Source organism: Oncorhynchus kisutch, linkage group LG2 (assembly GCF_002021735.2).
Source record: "Oncorhynchus kisutch isolate 150728-3 linkage group LG2, Okis_V2, whole genome shotgun sequence".
In the NCBI taxonomy this organism is placed as follows: domain Eukaryota; kingdom Metazoa; phylum Chordata; class Actinopteri; order Salmoniformes; family Salmonidae; genus Oncorhynchus; species Oncorhynchus kisutch.
Window position 1 is genome coordinate 32,955,737 of NC_034175.2, and position 19,963 is coordinate 32,975,699.

General features: G+C 42.2%; 1 protein-coding gene across 16 annotated transcripts in view; it reads left to right on the plus strand.

Moving 5' to 3' along the window:
• The window catches only part of LOC109904040 (LIM domain only protein 7), a 119,220-nt gene that overhangs the window by 21,175 nt on the left and 78,082 nt on the right, over positions 1-19,963 (plus strand). The window contains exon 3 of one of the 16 annotated variants that reach the window (XM_031793312.1): positions 7,564-7,746. The exons of 13 other annotated variants lie outside the window; for them this stretch is intronic. The gene's annotated coding sequence lies outside the window, so the exon portion shown is untranslated. Of the gene's footprint in view, positions 1-7,563; positions 7,747-15,786; positions 17,702-19,963 lie in introns of those variants that run through there. 2 more of the 16 variants (XM_031793260.1, XM_031793250.1) reach the window with 2 other exon arrangements.

Sequence of the window (19,963 nt, forward strand, 5' to 3'; positions counted from 1 at the left end):
TAACTCTGGACTTTCCTTTTCTGTGGCGGTAGTCATGAGAGCCAGTTTCATCATAGTGCTTGATGGTTTTTGCGACTGCACTTGAAGAAACTTTCTTGAGAAAGTTCTTGACTGACCATGTCTTTAAGTAATGATGGACAGTCGTTTCTCTTAGCTTATTTGAGCTGTTCTAGCCTTAATATTTAAGCTGCTACAAAGCTTTTTGCTATCAGTCTTTATATTATTTGGCTTTGTTTCATTGTACTGTTTCTTCTTCTATTTTAAGTTTAGTCACATGATTTCTCAATTTACAGTACATTTGCCAATCGGCATTTGCCGGCATTTGTACATTTGCCAATGACTTACTGTCATTCCCTTTGCCTCATCCCTCTCAACCATACAATTTTCGATTCCTCATCCATAACCTGGGATTTAACAGTTTTTACAGTCAATTTCTTAATGGGTGCATATTAGTAACTGGAATAAACAATTTCATAAATGTGTCAAGTGCAGCTTCTGGTTGCTGGTTTTCCTAGGTATGGCTGCTATATTGTGATCACTACACCTGATGGATTTGAATACCGCTTTAGAGCAGTTTTTTTCAACAATAGTAAAGATGTATCAATCCATGTGGATGATTTAATTCCTGTTGACTGATAACCTGAACCAGGTTGCAGGCACTAGCTTGAGTTTGAAGCGTTTTCTTAAATTGGCAGCTTGACGAAATCCAGTCAATATTCAGGTCACCCAGAAAATATACCTCTCTGTTGATATCACATCCATTATCAAGCATTTCACACATTTTTCCCAAATACTAACTGTTAACTCTTGGAGGTCTATAGCAGCTTCAGACAAGAATGGGCTTTAGGTGATGCAAGAAAACTGTAGTCATGTTACTTCAACAGCATTTGACATGAGATCCTCTCTAAACTGTACAGGAATATGACTCTGAGCATAAATGAGATTGAGATTGCCGGGCTACCCAGAATAATTGCTCCGTTCAAACCCTACGCCATGCCTACGGACTTTTCTTACTCTGCAAGGAGTCTGAATCAGACCATACTCCCTGACCCTGGGCCAGAGCCAGAACGCACATGGCTTAAGCAATGTTTTCAAAGTATGTGTATGTGTTAACTATAAATTGATTGGAATAAAAGCAGCTGTAAATACTGTTAAGGATATTGAAGGTCCAACTTGTCCAATAATAAACGCACATTTTTGTTACTGTGTGTCTGCTCCATAATGAATACCCCCTTAGTTGTTCGAATTTGACATCAGCTGTGGTTGAGTTATGTCTCTTTAATATACAATGCTATACTGGTATTCACCTAGTGAAACCAAAAACAAAGCGAGCAGAGAAAGAGAGAGAGCTAGAGACAAAGAAAGAGGTAGACAGCAGAGAGAATGAGAAATATTGTGTGTGTGGGTGTGTGTGTGTGTTGGTTGCTCTACATCTCTCAGCTCCAACCTGCGCACTGGGCGGAGTTGCATGCGGTATGTCGAACAACCTGTTCAGTTTTGACACAGGTGTGTCTTAGGGAGGTAGGTAGGCAGAAAGGTGAGGTGGGGGGATGTAGAGACCATACACTCAGACATGTTCACCATGGCAGAAGACGCAGCATGGAGAAAACCACAAACAAATATCAATAGACTTTGCTTATAAGAATGTCTATAGTGCCTGGCTGCCTATAGTGGTCCAAAAACCATGGGACACAAACATTATTATGCTCACAATGAACTTTTCTTAGATGAATCAGTTCGCTATGAGAGTCAAATTATTTGTAACAAACAGGATTTTTATAAGACACTGTATACTAGGAGGTGTGCCACACTACTGATGTAGACTATTGACTCTCATGGTTGAAGTGTATTATACACTGTACCCTTGTAAGAAGTGATTCATTTGACAGAAGTGTTTTCCAGTAATGTCTTAAAACACGAAACCACTGTGAAGTGAATCTGCCATGCCAGTGAATCTCTCTCGCGCGCCTCTCTCTCGCTCTCTCTCTATTTAGTGTGTCATTCAGCATTGTATAATAATCCAGCTATGCTTAAATTAGCCACTCCTTTGATAAGGTGGAGTGGTACAAGTCAGCAGGTTAATTTCTCCCAGGATCCACAATGGCTGTGTCATCCACCAATCTGTCAAAGGCACGGCTGGTGAACACACATAGGTTGACACACAAACAACAACACACACACCAAATAGCACCCACACTAACCAGCCCACACACACATCAAACAAAGCTAACTCTGCCTGTTGGTAACTAACCACACCACACCACACCTTCCTGACCCTAACAACACGGTCAGCACAGACAGACAGAATCTGAAATACAGATGAAACAGGAAAGGGTCATGATGTCATGAATGGACAGATTCTGCAGTATGCATGCTCCTTAAAATATAGTTCACAGCTGCAGTCACATTAGTCCACCTCAGAGGCTTAAATTTACAAATATCACAATCTAAATAAGATGTCCAAGCCTCGTAAGGCTTATTAATTGAGGTTGTAAACATGGAGATAAATAATGCTTGTAAATTATAATGGGCGAGACTATTGCGCTTATGCAACGGAGAACTATGAATTCAGCTCCTGCACTGCAATAAAAGTGAATGGAACTGGATGGACAAAATGGAAGCTCTAGATCAGGTAGTCCCAAACTAGGGTACGCAATGCTTTCAGGGGTACGCCAAATAAAAATGTGTTCACATTTTTTTTTTACATTTTCAAACAGTACATTTCTATTTTCCAACAGGGCTATACATTTGGGTGAGTTTTTTTCTCTCGCCTAAGTAGCCTCGTTTCATTGCAAAAAAATCCAAATAAATCATCTAGCGTTCAGCAAAATAACAACACAATGTCAAATACAAGTCAAATAATTAACATCCATTCACATTAACCATTACTCTCTCATGGTAAACCTTCACTCTTGCACAGACATTTAGAAACGAAACAAGACAATTTGAAATATAAGCCAAGGGAGTTTTTTGAGCGAGAATAAAGATGACTTTCGAGTAGTAACACATGTATAAAAACAACAGAAATCATTATTAAGAAGGGGCTAGAAGCGTCTTATATGGTGAGCTACCGAGTGGCTAGGACAGGCAAGCCCCATACTATTCTGGAGGACTTCATTCTTCCTGCTGACGTCGCCATGGCTGGGACAATGCTGGGGGAAAAGGCCCAATAAACTATATAGACATTGTCTTCATCAAACAACACTGTTTCATGACGCATCAGTGACATGGCAGGAGATGTTTTGAAACATTTACTGCTTGCATACAAGCCAGTGAATTATATGTGTTACACCTGGATGAGTCAACAGACATGGCGGGCCTGGCACAGATCCTGGTATATATTCGTTACGTTTATGGGGGGGGGTGTTCAATTAAGGAAGACTTCCTCTTCTGCAAACCACTGGAAACCAGTGTACTGATGACGCTGATTGCAAAAAAGCCAAGACAGGAAGACATAGTAAAGTGGTAACGCGTGCAAGCAGTTGCTCCCGACGCCACTTGGGTGCACTGCAGCATCCACCAAAAGGCTCTTGCTGACAAGGGAATGCCTGACAGCTTGAAATACGTTTTGGACACAGTGAAAATGGTTAACTTTTGATAAAGCAAGGCCCCTGAACTCTTGTGTATTTTCTACATTGTGCAATGATATGGGCAGCCACCATGTAATGTTTTTACAACATACAGAAGTGCACTGGTTATCAAGGGGGAAAGTATTGACACGTTTAAAAAAATTGAGAAACGAGTTTAAAGTTCTCTTTACTGACCATAAGTTTCACTGGTCTGACCGCTTGCATGATGACGAGTTTCTCACACGACTAGTCTATTTGGGTGATGTTTTTTCTTGCCTGAATGATCTGAATCTAGGATTACAGGGACTATGTGCAACTACAGTATATTCAATGTGCGGGACAACATTGAGGCTATTAATAAGAAGTTGGAGCTCTTCTTTGTTTGCATCAATAAGGACAACAAACAGGTCTTTCCATCATTTAATGATTTTTTTGTGTGCAAATTAACTCAAGCTTACGGACAATGTCAAATGTCATATAGCAAAGCTCCTGAGTGACTTGGGTGCGAAATGTACAACACAAACAACTGGATTCGTTATCCCTTTCATGCCATGCCTCCAGTCCACTTACGATATCTGAACAAGAGAGCCTCATCGAAATTGCAACAAGCTGTTTTGTGAAAATGTCATTTAATCAGAAGCCGCTGCCAGATTTCTGGATTGGGCTGTGCTCAGAGTCTCTTGCCTTGGCAAATTGAGCTGTTAAGACACTGATGCCCTTTGCAACCACTTACCTGCAGTGGCGAGAACAAGTATTTGACACACTGCCGATTTTGCAGGTTTTCCTACTTACAAAGCATGTAGAGGTCTGTAATTTTTATCATAGGTACACTTCAACTGTGAGAGACGGAATCTAAAACAAAAATCCTGAAAATCACATTGTATGATTTTTAAGTAATTAATTTGCATTTTATTGCATGACATAAGTATTTGATACATCAGAAAAGCAGAACTTAATATTTGGTACAGAAACCTTTGTTTGCAATTACAGAGATCATATGTTTCCTGTAGTTCTTGACCAGGTTTGCACACACAGCAGCAGGGATTTTGGCCCACTCCTCCATGCAAACCCTCTCCAGATCCTTCAGGTTTTGGGGCTGTCGCTGGGCAAGATGGACTTTCAGCTCCCTCCAAAGATGTTCTATTGGGTTCAGGTCTAGAGACTGGCTAGTCCAATCCAGGACCTTGAGATGCTTCTTACAGAGCCACTCCTTAGTTGCCCTAGCTGTGTCATGCTGGAAGACCCAGCCACGACCCATCAATGCTCTTACTGAGGGAACAATGTTGTTGGCCAAGATCTCGCGATACATGGCCCCATCCATCCTCCCCTCAATACGGTGCAGTCGTCCTGTCCCCCTTTCCACCTCCATGCTTCACGGTTGGGATGGTGTTCTTGGGGTTTGTACTCATCCTTCTTCATCCTCCAAACACGGCAAGTGGAGTTTAGACCAAAAAGCTCTATTTTTCTCTCATCAGACCACATGACCTTCTCCCATTCCTCCTCTGGATCATCCAGATGGTCATTGGCAAACTTCAGACGGGCCTGGACATGCGCTTGCTTGAGCAGGGGTACCTTGCGTGCGCTGCAGGATTTTAATCCATGATGGTTTAGTGTGTTACTAATGGTTTTCTTTGAGACTGTGGTCCCAGCTCTCTTCAGGTCATTGACCAGGTCCTGCCGTGTAGTTCTGGGCTGATCCCTCACCTTCCTCATGATCATTGATGCCCCACGAGGTGAGATCTTGCATGGAGCCCCAGACCGAGGGTGATTGACCGTCATCTTGAACTTCTTCCATTTTCTAATAATTGCACCAAAAGTTGTTGTCTTCTCACCAAGCTGCTTACCTATTGTCCTGTAGCCCATCCCAGCCTTTTGCAGGTCTACAATTTTATCCCTGATGTCCTTACACAGCTCTCTGGTCTTGGCCATTTTGGAGAGGTTGGAGTCTGTTTGATTGAGTGTGTGGACAGGTGTCTTTTATACAGGTAACGAGTTCAAACAGGTGCAGTTAATACAGGTAATGAGTGGAGAACAGGAGAGCTTCTTAAAGAAAAACTGTCTGTGAGAGCCGGAATTCTTACTGGTTGGTAGGTGATCAAATGCTTATGTCATGCAATAAAATGCAAATGTAATACTTAAAAATCATACAATGTGATTTTCTGGATTTTTGTTTTAGATTCTGTCTCTCACAGTTGAAGTGTACCTATGGTTTTTTTTTAAGGAAAACCTGCAAAATCGTCAGTGTATCAAATACTTGTTCTCCCCACTGTATGTGAGAGTGGATTCTCGGCTTGTGATTATAATTTTAGCAAACAATTATTGTGATTCATCCTATCATGACTGGCCTGTTCAGGTCAGGTTACCGTGGACCACAGTCCTACAGAGACATCTCTCACTTCTGCAGAGGGGGAGAGGTATAGAGGGATTGATGGGGGGGTTTATGACACCTCATGCCAATTGTAAATCTTAAAGCAGTACATGAATCCTTTGTCCTCTCAGTGTGGAGGATTGGAATGTATGGTGGGCCTATGGAGAATCTACCTCAGAATGGTAACATGCAATAAATGGACTTAAGGACAATATATTTCATCAGCCAAAATTGTGGTAACAGCGATAGTCGGAATATGAAAATGAATGTTGTTTTTGTTAATTAGTTATATTTGAAGATTGCTTTTCTATCAATTAATTTGTATTATTGCAATCCCTACCATGGCTAGTATTGTGTGTTCCATTATTCACCTCCTCTACGAGAACTTCGTAATTCTTAGAATAGCCATGGAGTAGTCTTTGTGTCTCTGAACATTTGGTAATCAAATTTATCGACTACAGTTTATCGACTACGAGACATACCCGTTTCCCTTTAAATCTATTTTCCTTGAAGATCGGATACAGAACTTTGAGCGGTTCTGCAATTTCCTTCGGGAACTGATCATTCATGCCTATTTTTGTGCCAGCAAGTCTTTTACCCAGGCTTTTAACCATTATTTTATCTTTAAAGAAAGCAAATTTGGCAATAATTGGGCATTCATACCTCTGTCCGAAACGGTGCACGCGTTCGAGTTGGATTTTGTCAACAGCTTTGGTGGGATCTGATGCGCTGTAAGGAGGCACTCCCTAACTACACATTCAGGAACTTCTACTTCTTTCTCTTGGATACCTGTAAGTACCAGATTTCCTCTCATGGATCTAGTCTGTATGTCAAAGTAAGGCTTCTCTCAGAAAGATGTTCTCCTTTTTAAGTTCATTAACATCGGTTTCAATCTTATTGACTGTCCCTTTTAGCTTGTTTTTATCTTTCTCCAATGTCGCAGCATTTTACTCACTCATCGCGAGGCTTGCCTTCAACTCTTTTATATAATTACTGACTAGTTCAAGTATGCCCAGTTGACATTTACTCATTTTAACAGATCGATTTCAACCTTTACCATTAAATTGTCTGTGTCTGTAGAAGAGTCACTTCTCGTTTTGAGATTTGTTTCACTCTCCGTCATGTTTGGGTGTTGCTTGTTTTCGTAATATTTGTAGATACATTTCTCAAGTCTTATGATTTTTTTGTGATGATATCCAGATTGAAGGTTATTACCCACTAGTTTGTGAAGTGCTCATATTTATTCTAGCTTACCGATATGGTTTTTATCTTGAGGTCTTGAGGTGAGCTACACTGCTGTGTTCAGTCCGTCATTTTGAAACTTGAGCAATGGACATTAGACTAGTGGAAATCTGATGAGTCCAAATGTAAGATTTTTGGTTCCAACCGCCGTGTCTTTGTGAGATGCAGAGTAGGTGAACGGATGATCTCCGCATGTGTGGTTCCCACCATTGAAGCATGCAGGAGGAGGTGTGATGGGGTGGGGGTGCTTTGCTGGTGACACTGTTGGTGATTTATTTAGAATTCAAGGCACACTTAACCAGCATGGCTACCACAGCATTCTGCAGCAATATGCCATCCCATCTGGTTTGCGCTTAGTGGGACTATCATTTGTTTTTTCAACAGGACAATGACCTAAAACAAACCTCCAGGCTCTGTAAGGGTTATTTGACCAAGGAGAGTGATGGAGTGCTGCATCACCTGACCTCTACCCAATTGAGATGGTTTGGGATGAGTTGGACCACAGAGTGAAGAAAATGCAGCCAACAAGTGCTCAGTGTATGTGGGAACTCCTTCAAGACATTTCAGGTGACTACCTCATGAAGCTGGTTGAGAGAATGCCAACAGTGTGCAAAGCTGTCATCAAGGCAAAGGTGGCTACTTTGAAGAATCTCAAATCTCAAATATATTTTGATTTGTTATTAAACACTTTTTTGGTTATTACATTATTCCATATGTGTTATTCCATAGTTGTGATGTCTTCACTACTTTTCTACAATGTAGAAAGTTTTTTTTTTTAAAGAAGAAGAAAAACCCTTGAATGTCCAAACCTTTCACTGGTACTGTATGTAAAAAAAGAGTATTGAATGTCCAAGAGGCTAATACACCCTTAGGGGCAGTAAACACAGAGTTAATACCAGGCTGATTGCTGGTTCTCTCTAGGGGCAATGTTTCTCTCTGTTCCCCCCATCTTAGGTATCCAAGTGGGGGGAACGATATGGGGGGCTAGCTTGGCTAAATTTAGGACCTGGAGGATCACATTTTGACATTGGATTAAGTGGAATGATGAGAGCACTCTTGGGAATGGAGCTTTTTTTAGCTTGTGTTTTCTCCCCCGCTTGGCATTCTCCCCTCGATTAGTCCTTGTGTGTGTTTACGTGTATGTTTTCTTGTAAACCTTGAGTTGCGTGTTGAGGGTGAGGAGGTATGTGGATGTTTTGCATGCACAAACTGGAATGTCTACCAATATAGCCCTTGGGCCATGTCTCCTGTCTTCCTGGAGCTGCTGTTGGCCAAACAAACATACACACATGCATACACGCATATGGGCAAACGCGCGCACACACACACATTAAGAATGCCACATCAGCTGTTGTGTTCCTGGTGTGTGTCCAAGTCTCCACTCCCTCAAACCCAGTCTGACAGGTGTGCTGCTCCATGTCTGTGTGTTCTCATACACCAGTCATTATCTCATACATCAGCAGCAAGATCACTCCTGTTATCATTGGGTTGGTATGTTGTTCTGATGTTGGGCCTGTTGACTTGATGTTCTAGGCCAGGTATTCCCAAACTGTTATTACTCGCAATGATGTTGGGGGTATGCCAAAAAAAAATATATATATTTCTTTCACATTTTCAAACAGTCCATTTAGAATTTCCAATGGGGATAAACATTTGAGTTTATTTCATGCCTGAGTAGCCTCGTTTCACTGCCTAAAATAAAATTAAACCATCTTGTGTTCAGCGAAATAATAACACAATGTCAAATACAGGTAGCCTAATCAAATAATTAACATCCAATCACATTAACCGTTACTCTCTCGCGGGAATTCCATTATCGGTCACATGTAACCTTGCTGCTGCTCATTCCGGTTGCTCTAAAATGGATAAATGGTTAAAAAAAAGTAAGGTCCGGTCCATAGAGACACAAAGCAGCTCTACACCTGCACCTGTCGACGACACAAGTTGTTCTGCTTCCACGAGCACATCCAATGCTAGCATCAGTAATTCTACCTTTATTGTTTTCCCATCTAGCATGGACAGTGACCGTTGTGAATCTGATGCAGCCAAAGAGCTCCTGCCCCCTTACCCGGGAAGCACCGAACAACAGACCGGGACGTTGGACCATCGAAGAGGCGCTAATATAATGAGAACTACATTGATTTGGGGTTCACTTATATTGGGAGTAGTGCCTTTCCTCAGCCACAGTGTGTTATATGTGCAATCTCACAACTCGATGAAACCACTCTTGTGAAGACATTTAGAAACAAAACATGACAATTTGAAAAATAAGCCAAGGGAGTTTTTGGAGCGAGAATAAAGACGACTTTCGATTAGTAAGACATGTATAAAAGCAACAGATACCATTAATAAGAAGCCTTATATGGTGAGCTACCAAGTGGCTATGACAGGCAAGCCCCATACTATTGTGGAGGACTTAATTCTTCCTGCTGCCGCGGATATGGCTGGGACAATGCTGGGGAAAAGGCCAAAAACACTGTTTAACGACGTATCAGTGACATGGCAGGAGATGTTTTGAAACAATTATTGCTTTGCATACAAGCCAGTGAATTTTATGCGTTACAGCTGGATGAGTCAACAGACGTGGCGGGCCTGGAACAGCTCCTGGTATATGTCCATTACTTTTATGGGGGGTCAATTAAGGAAGACATCCTCTTCTGCAAACCACTGGAAGCCAGGACAACAGGAGAGGATATTTTTTAAGTACTGGACAGCTTTGTGACATCAAAATGGACTTTGGTGGTCAAGATGTGTTGGTATCTGTACTGATGGCGCAAAAGCCATGACAGGTGGAGTGGTAACAAGCGTGCAAGCAGTTGCTCCCGACGCCACTTGGTTACACTGCAGCATTCACTGCGAGACTCTTGCTGCCAAAGGAATGCCTGACAGCCTGAAAGAGATTTTGGACACTATAGTGAAAATAGTTAACTTTGTTAAAGCAAGGCCCCTGAACTCTTGTGGATTGTCTGCACTATGCAATGATATGGACAGGAACACTTTTACAACATACAGAAGTGCGCTGGTTATCAAGGGGCAAAGTATTGACATGTTTTTTTGACAAGCTTAAAGTTTTCTACACTGACCATAATTTTCACTTGTCTGACTGCTTGCATGTTAACTTTGTTTTCACCACAAATGACATCACCCAAGCAACTTTCAATAATGGCAGATTCAGACTAAAATCTGTGGCCAATGACAGAGCAGCATAATAATTTAGTTTGAGGCTTCAGGCTAGTATTGAGGGGTTGAGATTACCTAAATAATTTATTGTCTCAGATCACAGTTGACTCCAAAGTAGGCTCTGCTGTCATGACAACCATAAAAGGAACTATATGGTATGACCTTTGAACCCTCGCTCATTGTTGTAGTATTGGCTTTACAGAATTGTCTGCCAGTGCAGTAATATAATGTATCTTGGTATTTTAACTTATTTCAATGCAAGATTAAAAACCTAGATAAGATTGTAATTCTTGGGGCCTTCCAAGTGGCACTGCATCGCAACGTTGCGGTGTCATTACGGCCTGGGGTTCAATCCCGGGAGTCCCATGGAGGGTTGCAAAATTGATCGGTTGGGATTTACTCGGCTCTAGCAACTCCTTGTGGCAGGAGAACCTGTAGGCTGATATCGGTTGTCAGTTGAACAGTGTTTCCTCCGACACATTGATGCAGCTGGCTTCTGGGATAAGTGAGTGGGTGTTAAGAAGCGTGGCTTGGCTAGTCATTTATTTATTTTTTTTATTTTACCTTTATTTAACCAGGTAGGCAAGTTGAGAACAAGTTCTCATTTACAATTGCGACCTGGCCAAGATAAAGCAAAGCAGTTCGACAGATAAAACGACACAGAGTTACACATGGAATAAAAACAAACATACAGTCAATAATGCAGTATAAACAAGTCTATATACAATGTGAGCAAATGAGGTGAGAAGGGAGGTAAAGGCAAAAAAGGCCATGATGGCAAAGTAAATACAATATAGCAAGTAAAATACTGGAATGGTAGTTTTGCAATGGAAGAATGTGCAAAGTAGAAATAAAAAAATAATGGGGTGCAAAGGAGCAAAATAAATAAATAAATAAAAATTAAATACAGTTGGGAAAGAGGTAGTTGTTTGGGCTAAATTATAGGTGGGCTATGTACAGGTGCAGTAATCTGTGAGCTGCTCTGACAGTTGGTGCTTAAAGCTAGTGAGGGAGATAAGTGTTTCCAGTTTCAGAGATTTTTGTAGTTCGTTCCAGTCATTGGCAGCAGAGAACTGGAAGGAGAGGCGGCCAAAGAAAGAATTGGTTTTGGGGGTGACTAGAGAGATATACCTGCTGGAGCGTGTGCTACAGGTGGGAGATGCTATGGTGACCAGCGAGCTGAGATAAGGGGGGACTTTACCTAGCAGGGTCTTGTAGATGACATGGAGCCAGTGGGTTTGGCGACGAGTATGAAGCGAGGGCCAGCCAACGAGAGCGTACAGGTCGCAATGGTGGGTAGTATATGGGGCTTTGGTGATAAAACGGATTGCACTGTGATAGACTGCATCCAATTTGTTGAGTAGGGTATTGGAGGCTATTTTGTAAATGACATCGCCAAAGTCGAGGATTGGTAGGATGGTCAGTTTTACAAGGGTATGTTTGGCAGCATGAGTGAAGGATGCTTTGTTGCGAAATAGCAAGCCAATTCTAGATTTAACTTTGGATTGGAGATGTTTGATATGGGTCTGGAAGGAGAGTTTACAGTCTAACCAGACACCTAAGTATTTGTAGTTGTCCACGTATTCTAAGTCAGAGCCGTCCAGAGTAGTGATGTTGGACAGGCGGGTAGGTGCAGGTAGCGATCGGTTGAAGAGCATGCATTTAGTTTTACTTGTATTTAAGAGCAATTGGAGGCCACGGAAGGAGAGTTGTATGGCATTGAAGCTTGCCTGGAGGGTTGTTAACACAGTGTCCAAAGAAGGGCCGGAAGTATACAGAATGGTGTCGTCTGCGTAGAGGTGGATCAGGGACTCACCAGCAGCAAGAGCGACCTCATTGATGTATACAGAGAAGAGAGTCGGTCCAAGAATTGAACCCTGTGGCACCCCCATAGAGACTGCCAGAGGTCCGGACAGCAGACCCTCCGATTTGACACACTGAACTCTATCAGAGAAGTAGTTGGTGAACCAGGCGAGGCAATCATTTGAGAAACCAAGGCTGTCGAGTCTGCCGATGAGGATATGGTGATTGACAGAGTCGAAAGCCTTGGCCAGATCAATGAATACGGCTGCACAGTAATGTTTCTTATCGATGGCGGTTAAGATATCGTTTAGGACCTTGAGCGTGGCTGAGGTGCACCCATGACCAGCTCTGAAACCAGATTGCATAGCAGAGAAGGTATGGTGAGATTCGAAATGGTCGGTAATCTGTTTGTTGACTTGGCTTTCGAAGACCTTAGAAAGGCACGGTAGGATAGATATAGGTCTGTAGCAGTTTGGGTCAAGAGTGTCCCCCCCTTTGAAGAGGGGGATGACCGCAGCTGCTTTCCAATCTTTGGGAATCTCAGACGACACGAAAGAGAGGTTGAACAGGCTAGTAATAGGGGTGGCAACAATTTCGGCAGATAATTTTAGAAAGAAAGGGTCCAGATTGTCTAGCCCGGCTGATTTGTAGGGGTCCAGATTTTGCAGCTCTTTCAGAACATCAGCTGAATGGATTTGGGAGAAGGAGAAATGGGGAAGGCTTGGGCGAGTTGCTGTTGGGGGTGCAGTGCTGTTGTCCGGGGTAGGAGTAGCCAGGTGGAAAGCATGGCCAGCCGTAGAAAAATGCTTATTGAAATTCTCAATTATGGTGGATTTATCAGTGGTGACAGTGTTTCCTATCTTCAGTGCAGTGGGCAGCTGGGAGGAGGTGTTCTTATTCTCCATGGACTTTACAGTGTCCCAGAACTTTTTTGAGTTAGTGTTGCAGGAAGCAAATTTCTGCTTGAAAAAGCTAGCCTTGGCTTTTCTAACTGCCTGTGTATAATGATTTCTAGCTTCCCTGAACAGCTGCATATCACGGGGGCTGTTCGATGCTAATGCAGAACGCCATAGGATGTTTTTGTGTTGGTTAAGGGCAGTCAGGTCTGGGGAGAACCAAGGGCTATATCTGTTCCTGGTTCTAAATTTCTTGAATGGGGCATGTTTATTTAAGATGGTTAGGAAGGCATTTTTAAAAAATATCCAGGCATCCTCTACTGACGGGATGAGATCAATATCCTTCCAGGATACCCCGGCCAGGTCGATTAGAAAGGCCTGCTCGCAGAAGTGTTTCAGGGAGCGTTTTACAGTGATGAGTGGAGGTCGTTTGACCGCTGACCCATTACGGATGCAGGCAATGAGGCAGTGATCGCTGAGATCTTGGTTGAAGACAGCAGAGGTGTATTTAGAGGGGAAGTTGGTTAGGATGATATCTATGAGGGTGCCCGTGTTTAAGGTTTTGGGGAGGTACCTGGTAGGTTCATTGATTATTTGTGTGAGATTGAGGGCATCAAGTTTAGATTGTAGGATGGCTGGGGTGTTAAGCATGTTCCAGTTTAGGTCGCCTAGCAGCACGAACTCTGAAGATAGATGGGGGGCAATCAGTTCACATATGGTGTCCAGAGCACAGCTGGGGGCAGAGGGTGGTCTATAGCAGGCGGCAACGGTGAGAGACTTGTTTTTAGAGAGGTGGATTTTTAAAAGTAGAAGTTCAAATTGTTTGGGTACAGACCTGGATAGTAGGACAGAACTCTGCAGGCTATCTTTGCAGTAGATTGCAACACCGCCCCCTTTGGCAGTTCTATCTTGTCTGAAAATGTTGTAGTTTGGAATTAAAACTTCAGAATTTTTGGTGGTCTTCCTAAGCCAGGATTCAGACACAGCTAGAACATCCGGGTTGGCAGAGTGTGCTAAAGCAGTGAATAGAACAAACTTAGGGAGGAGGCTTCTAATGTTAACATGCATGAAACCAAGGCTATTACGGTTACAGAAGTCGTCAAAAGAGAGCGCCTGGGGAATAGGAGTGGAGCTAGGCACTGCAGGGCCTGGATTCACCTCTACATCGCCAGAGGAACATAGGAGGAGTAGAATAAGGGTACGGCTAAAAGCTATGAGAATTGGTCGTCTAGAACGTCTGGAACATAGAGTAAAAGGAGGTTTCTGGGGGCGATAAAATAGCATCAAGGTATAATGTACAGACAAATGTATGGTAGGATGTGAATACAGTGGAGGTAAACCTAGGTATTGAGTGATGAAGAGAGAGATATTGTCTCTAGAAACATCGTTGAAACCAGGAGATGTCATAGCATGTGTGGGTGGTGGAACTAATAGGTTGGATAAGGTATAGTGAGCAGGACTAGAGGCTCTACAGTGAAATAAGCCAATAAACACTAACCAGAACAGAAATGGACAAGACATATTGACATTAAGGATAGGCATGCTTGGTCGAGTGATCAAAAGGGTCCGGTGAGTGGAGAGGTTGGTTGGTGATTTAGACAGCTAGCCAGGGCATCGGTAGCAAGCTAGCATAGGATGGAGGTCTGTTAGCCACCCCTTACGTTCCGTCAGTAGATTAGTGGGGTTCCGTGTGGTAGAGGGGATTAATCCAAATCACACAACAACAACAAAAATAAAAACAATAGATATAGTTATAGAGGCCCAAGAAGAAAAGATAATAATAATAATTTAAAAAATAATTTTAAAAAAAAAATAATAAAAAATTGTCCGATTGTCTATTCAGATAGCAGCCGGTAAGACAGCTAACGGTTAGCAGGCCGCAGATGGGCGTTCAGGTAACGTCGCGACGGAGGAGCCGGCCGAATAACTCCTTCGGGTAGATAACGTCGGCAGTCCAGTTGTGAAGGCCCGGTGGGGCTCCGCGAAGGCAGTAAAACGGGTCCGGATAGGTGACTGCAGCCCAGGTGTGATTGATGGAACTCAGGAGTGATTGACGGAGCTTGCTAGCTCCGGAATAATTGATGTTTGCTCCGGAATCGACGAAGGCCGATGGTCACACGGATAGCAGCTAGCTAGCTGTGAGATCCGGGTATGAATGTCCAGGGACATGGAGAGAAAAATTGGTCCGGTATGTTCCGTTCCGAGCCGCGCTGCGCCGTACAGAACTGGCGATAGATTTTCGAGCTAAAGGATAGCTGATGACCACAAACCGTGGTTAGCTGAATATTAACGATTTGCCAGTAAAGGAGCTAACTAGCTTCTGAACTAGCTTCTGGATTAGCTTCTGGCTAGTTTCAGGCTAGCTTCTTGGAGTTTCTGGCTAGCTTCTGGCTAGCTTCTTGGAGGATTACAGATCTGAGGTAAATAATACTTTTTTATAAATATACATTGGTGAGGCGGGTTGCAGGAGAGTGTTTTGAAGATGAGTTGATGGAAAATAAAAATAAAATGTATGTGAAAAAGTTGTAAATATATATATATACAGGACACGACAAGACGAAGACAAAAGACGTCTGAACTGCTATGCCACTGCTATGCCACCTTCGGAGGACTCAACCTTCTCCTCTCCTGAGCCCGTTGGGGAGTTGCAGAAATGAGACAAGATGGTAATCATGAAATTGGGGAGGAAAAATAGGTTTAAAAAATATTTTAATTCTTTGCAGTGTGCCCTTAGCCATGTTCTAGACTTTTCAAGAGTTTTTATCTATAGAGTTCAAGAGATATTAGTGGTCAGGTCACATGGACAGGAAAAACCTACTAGCCTTACCTATGATGGTCACGTGGTCAGGTAAAACATCCCTAGCAATGATGTAGCATTGTTCAGTTCTAGAGTTTTTATTTAGAGAGTTCAGGTCACTTGGTTAAGAAAAACTGTCTCTCACAACAATGTAATGTAACGTTGAATGCAGAAAAATGCACTAGAGTCTCTGATTTGTTATGAAAAAAAAGCTCTGGAATGTATTGAGTCAGGCTTTACCAGCTGACCCTGGAAATCAGCTGATTAGGTCATAGTATGTGAACCTCCACCTTCAGAATACGTCATATTACATCCCAAATCTACAGACTAAAGGGGCTTTCTAGCTTATACGATGGATACGACTGTACCAACAGCATTGTTCTAGTAATTTACAGTCATGAACCTACTGTACAGTAGGATGTTAGAAATATGCATGCTTACACAGCTCATTTTACAGTGTTGGTAGAATCATTAGTCAGATAATTTGTACTTCCTCTCTAATGGCTGGGGTTGTAGAGGGTAGAGTAATCTGATCCTAGATCTGTGGTTACGGCCAAATTCTACCTTGCAGCTTAAATATGCAGTATTTAGCTCTGCCTTTGTCTTACTTTGAGACCTTTCTGCTTCCTTTCTGTGTCTATGAGAGACACAGACTGTATTTCTTGTCCAAAGTCACTCTGCTGATGGCCTTTCGATTTAGTAAATTATTGACACAAATTATTGACATGGGGAGATTACTTCACAGCCCAAAAACAGAACTTTACACAGGCTTCTGAATGAGGTAGAGTACAATAATCTTTGGCTCCTGAGGAATTTAACTGACCATCACCAGACAATTAGCTAGAGGAGTGGCAATGTGGCACGATAGCATTTGATTATGCAACACTCTGCAACTGTTGATCGAGCAAACTGTCTGATTTACAGGGTGGAGTTCCTTTTTGTCAGATTGACGGCTGGATGTTTACTTTACCTAAACATAAAATCAAGCTGAATAGGAATGCTGCACAAATACGTGATCAACATTTATCTATTCATTAGAAATGTTCATGACAGTATTAAAACCCCTTGAAATGCACCATCTCATATTCAAGGATTTAAAAATTATTTTTTATGAAATTTCAGCTTGCCCTTGGTAGGCGTAAAGAAACAACATTTGTTTGTTTTACCTTCACAAGGACAAGTCTGTAACTGTCACTTTTCCTCGGTAAAGCAGAAAAAAAGAGCTCTCTGTTTGAATTTCGGATGTGTCTGTGACACAACAGTTGCACTGTATTGAATTGCTTTCATCCCTTACTGTACTGCTCAAACTATCCGTCCTCTGCGCAGCCATGTTTGAACTGTGAAGAGATTGTGAAACGGAACGAGGAGCGATAATGGTGAACGGCCAATAAAGTCCTCTCCCTTCCATGGTTACGGCCCTGGCTGTAAATGGCGACAGGGAAACACAGCTCAAAGGCTATATTTGTGCTCCCTGGCTGGAGAGAGAAATGCCAGCCCAACCGTTTGCCCATCCACTTGTTCTTTCACTCGACAACAGTGGCTATAGTGTCTCATAAGCGTGACGCAATCCCTCTCTCAATATTTGTGTGTGTGTGTGATGCCTCCAATAAAACAATATTTGACATCTGAGCTCAGCTGAGACTGATCCTAGACATTTTTCCTCAAGAACTTTTTTCATTTTTTATAACCCACCTTTCATTTTTCATGACACCTGATTAGTGACAAGGTGTTATGCGTACGTATATATGTGAGGTATTTATTGATGCTGAACGCAGAGTAAGAACAGTCCATGCCCTGGCTGAATCAATCAATCACGCAGAAGAACTGATGAGCTTAATTTTCCCAGGTAGGCTGGTGACTGTGCTTTGGTATTTTTATTTTTGGACGGTGTACTTTCGGTACAACGTGGTGTGGTGTTTAGGTATGTGTGTTCAGTGTGTGTCGTTTTTAGTGTTGAGGCATCACTCATCAGGACTCGCAGACCTACCCATCCATTGTGTGTGATGGCCTTGTCTCGCCCAGCAGGGCTTGGCATGGGTGGGGTGGACCAATGGGTCATTGAGTGGTGTTCCATTGTGTACAGGTAGTTCGTTTGGCATGGAGCAATAGCAGGTGCAAGATCCTTTTATTGTTGAGTGTGTGTGTGTGATTAGCATGCGCATGTGTGATTAGTGTTTGTGTGTGCGATTAGTGTGTTTGTATTTTGTTATTAGCGTGCATGTATGTGTATGTTTGTGATTGGTGTATCTAAGTGTATCTAAGTCTTCAAAAATCCACCTGCAATTAAAATGGATAAACAATGAACTAGTCTCCTAAAGAAACATGGTGAATAGCTAACAAAGTGGCACTGTAGTTATCCATTATCTAATTGAGCCTCTCAAAACAGTCACATACAAAACAGTAATATACAGTATATCATTAATGTACACGTTTCTGAAAGATCAGCTCTTTAACTTATTATTCCCATAGCCGTCAGCCTAGCAGATTTACAATGTGTACCTGTATTGTGCTCTGACATATACCTTACCAGTGCAGGTAGGGCCTCCGTCAGAAGGCTCCAGTTTCTGTTTCTGCCTCAGGGACGGTACCGCACAAGAATGTACTGTCTGACTTCCTCTTTTGTTCACATTGGTGGTCGAACCAGGAAGGATGTGACAGGCTCGCGGTTGTTTGGTTTGTTGCTCGACCTATCCCAGAATTTGGAGGTTTGGTCCACCCCACCCATTGTGTAACCAAGCAGAGGTTGCATCATTTGACTCACAGGAGGGAGCTAGGTCAATGTTGATGAGTTATTGTCGAATATTTGTCCCCAGTTTGTCAACACCAGCAAGATGAATGCTTTCTGATTCAGCATGGTTGTAAGTTAAGTCACAAAGTGGGAGCAATCAGTTAATCATCTAACATTACATATTGTATGACCTAATTTCCTTGCCTCTAAAAAAAGCTATAGTTGAATATTTTAGTCAAGTTTAGTTTCAAGGAAAGACAGTTATACTCTCACCATCGTTCTTTATAAACAAGAGAGTCAAATGGATTATCTTTTATTTAAAATGTTAGCTGGTTCACTCGTTGACACTGCTTTGTGAAAGAGCCATGTGTTGATGTTGTTAGACAATTGGTTATCATGCGTTCTGAGTGCACAAAATCTTAAGAATACCTTCCTAATATTGAGTTGCACCACCACCCTTTGTCCACAGAATGCCTCAATTCATCGGGGGCATGAACTCTACAAGGTGTTGACTCCAATGCTTCCCACAGTTGTGTCAAGTTGTTTTGATGTCCTTTGGGTGGGGGACCATTCTTGATACACAAGGGAAATAGTTGATTTTGAAAAATCCAGCAGCGTTGCAGTTCTTGACACAAACTGTTATGCCTGGCACCTACTATTATACCAGGTTCAAAGGCACTTCAATAGTTTGTCATGCCCGTTTACCCTCTGAATGTCACACATACACTATCCATGTCTCAAGGCTTAAAAATCCTCATTCTCCCCTTCATCTACACTGATTGAAGTGGATATAACAAGTGACATCAATAAGGGATCATAGCTTTCACACGGATTCACCTAGTCACTTTGTGTCATGGAAATAGCAGGTGTTCTTAATGTTTTATAAAATCAGTACATAGTACGTAAGTTGAGCCAAAGTGGCATCCTTGTTTCTAGGAAACCATACGCAAAATTAATAATTTGACCAAATATTTAGGAAAATATAATCATTTCATTGAGTCTCTGAAATAAGAAACCACATGGAAAAAGTGGTAAGCAAACAAAAAACAGTTTTTCACAAAGTCTAATTAATTTAATCAAATCAAATCAAATTTATTTATATAGCCCTTCGTACATCAACTGATATCTCAAAGTGCTGTACAGAAACCCAGCCTAAAACCCCAAACAGCAAGCAATGCAGGTGTAGAAGCACGGTGGCTAGGAAAAACTCCCTAGAAAGGCCAAAACCTAGGAAGAAACCTAGAGAGGAACCAGGCTATGTGGGGTGGCCAGTCCTCTTCTGGCTGTGCCGGGTGGAGATTATAACAGAACATGGCCAAGATGTTCAAATGTTCATAAATGACCAGCATGGTCGTATAATAATAAGGCAGAACAGTTGAA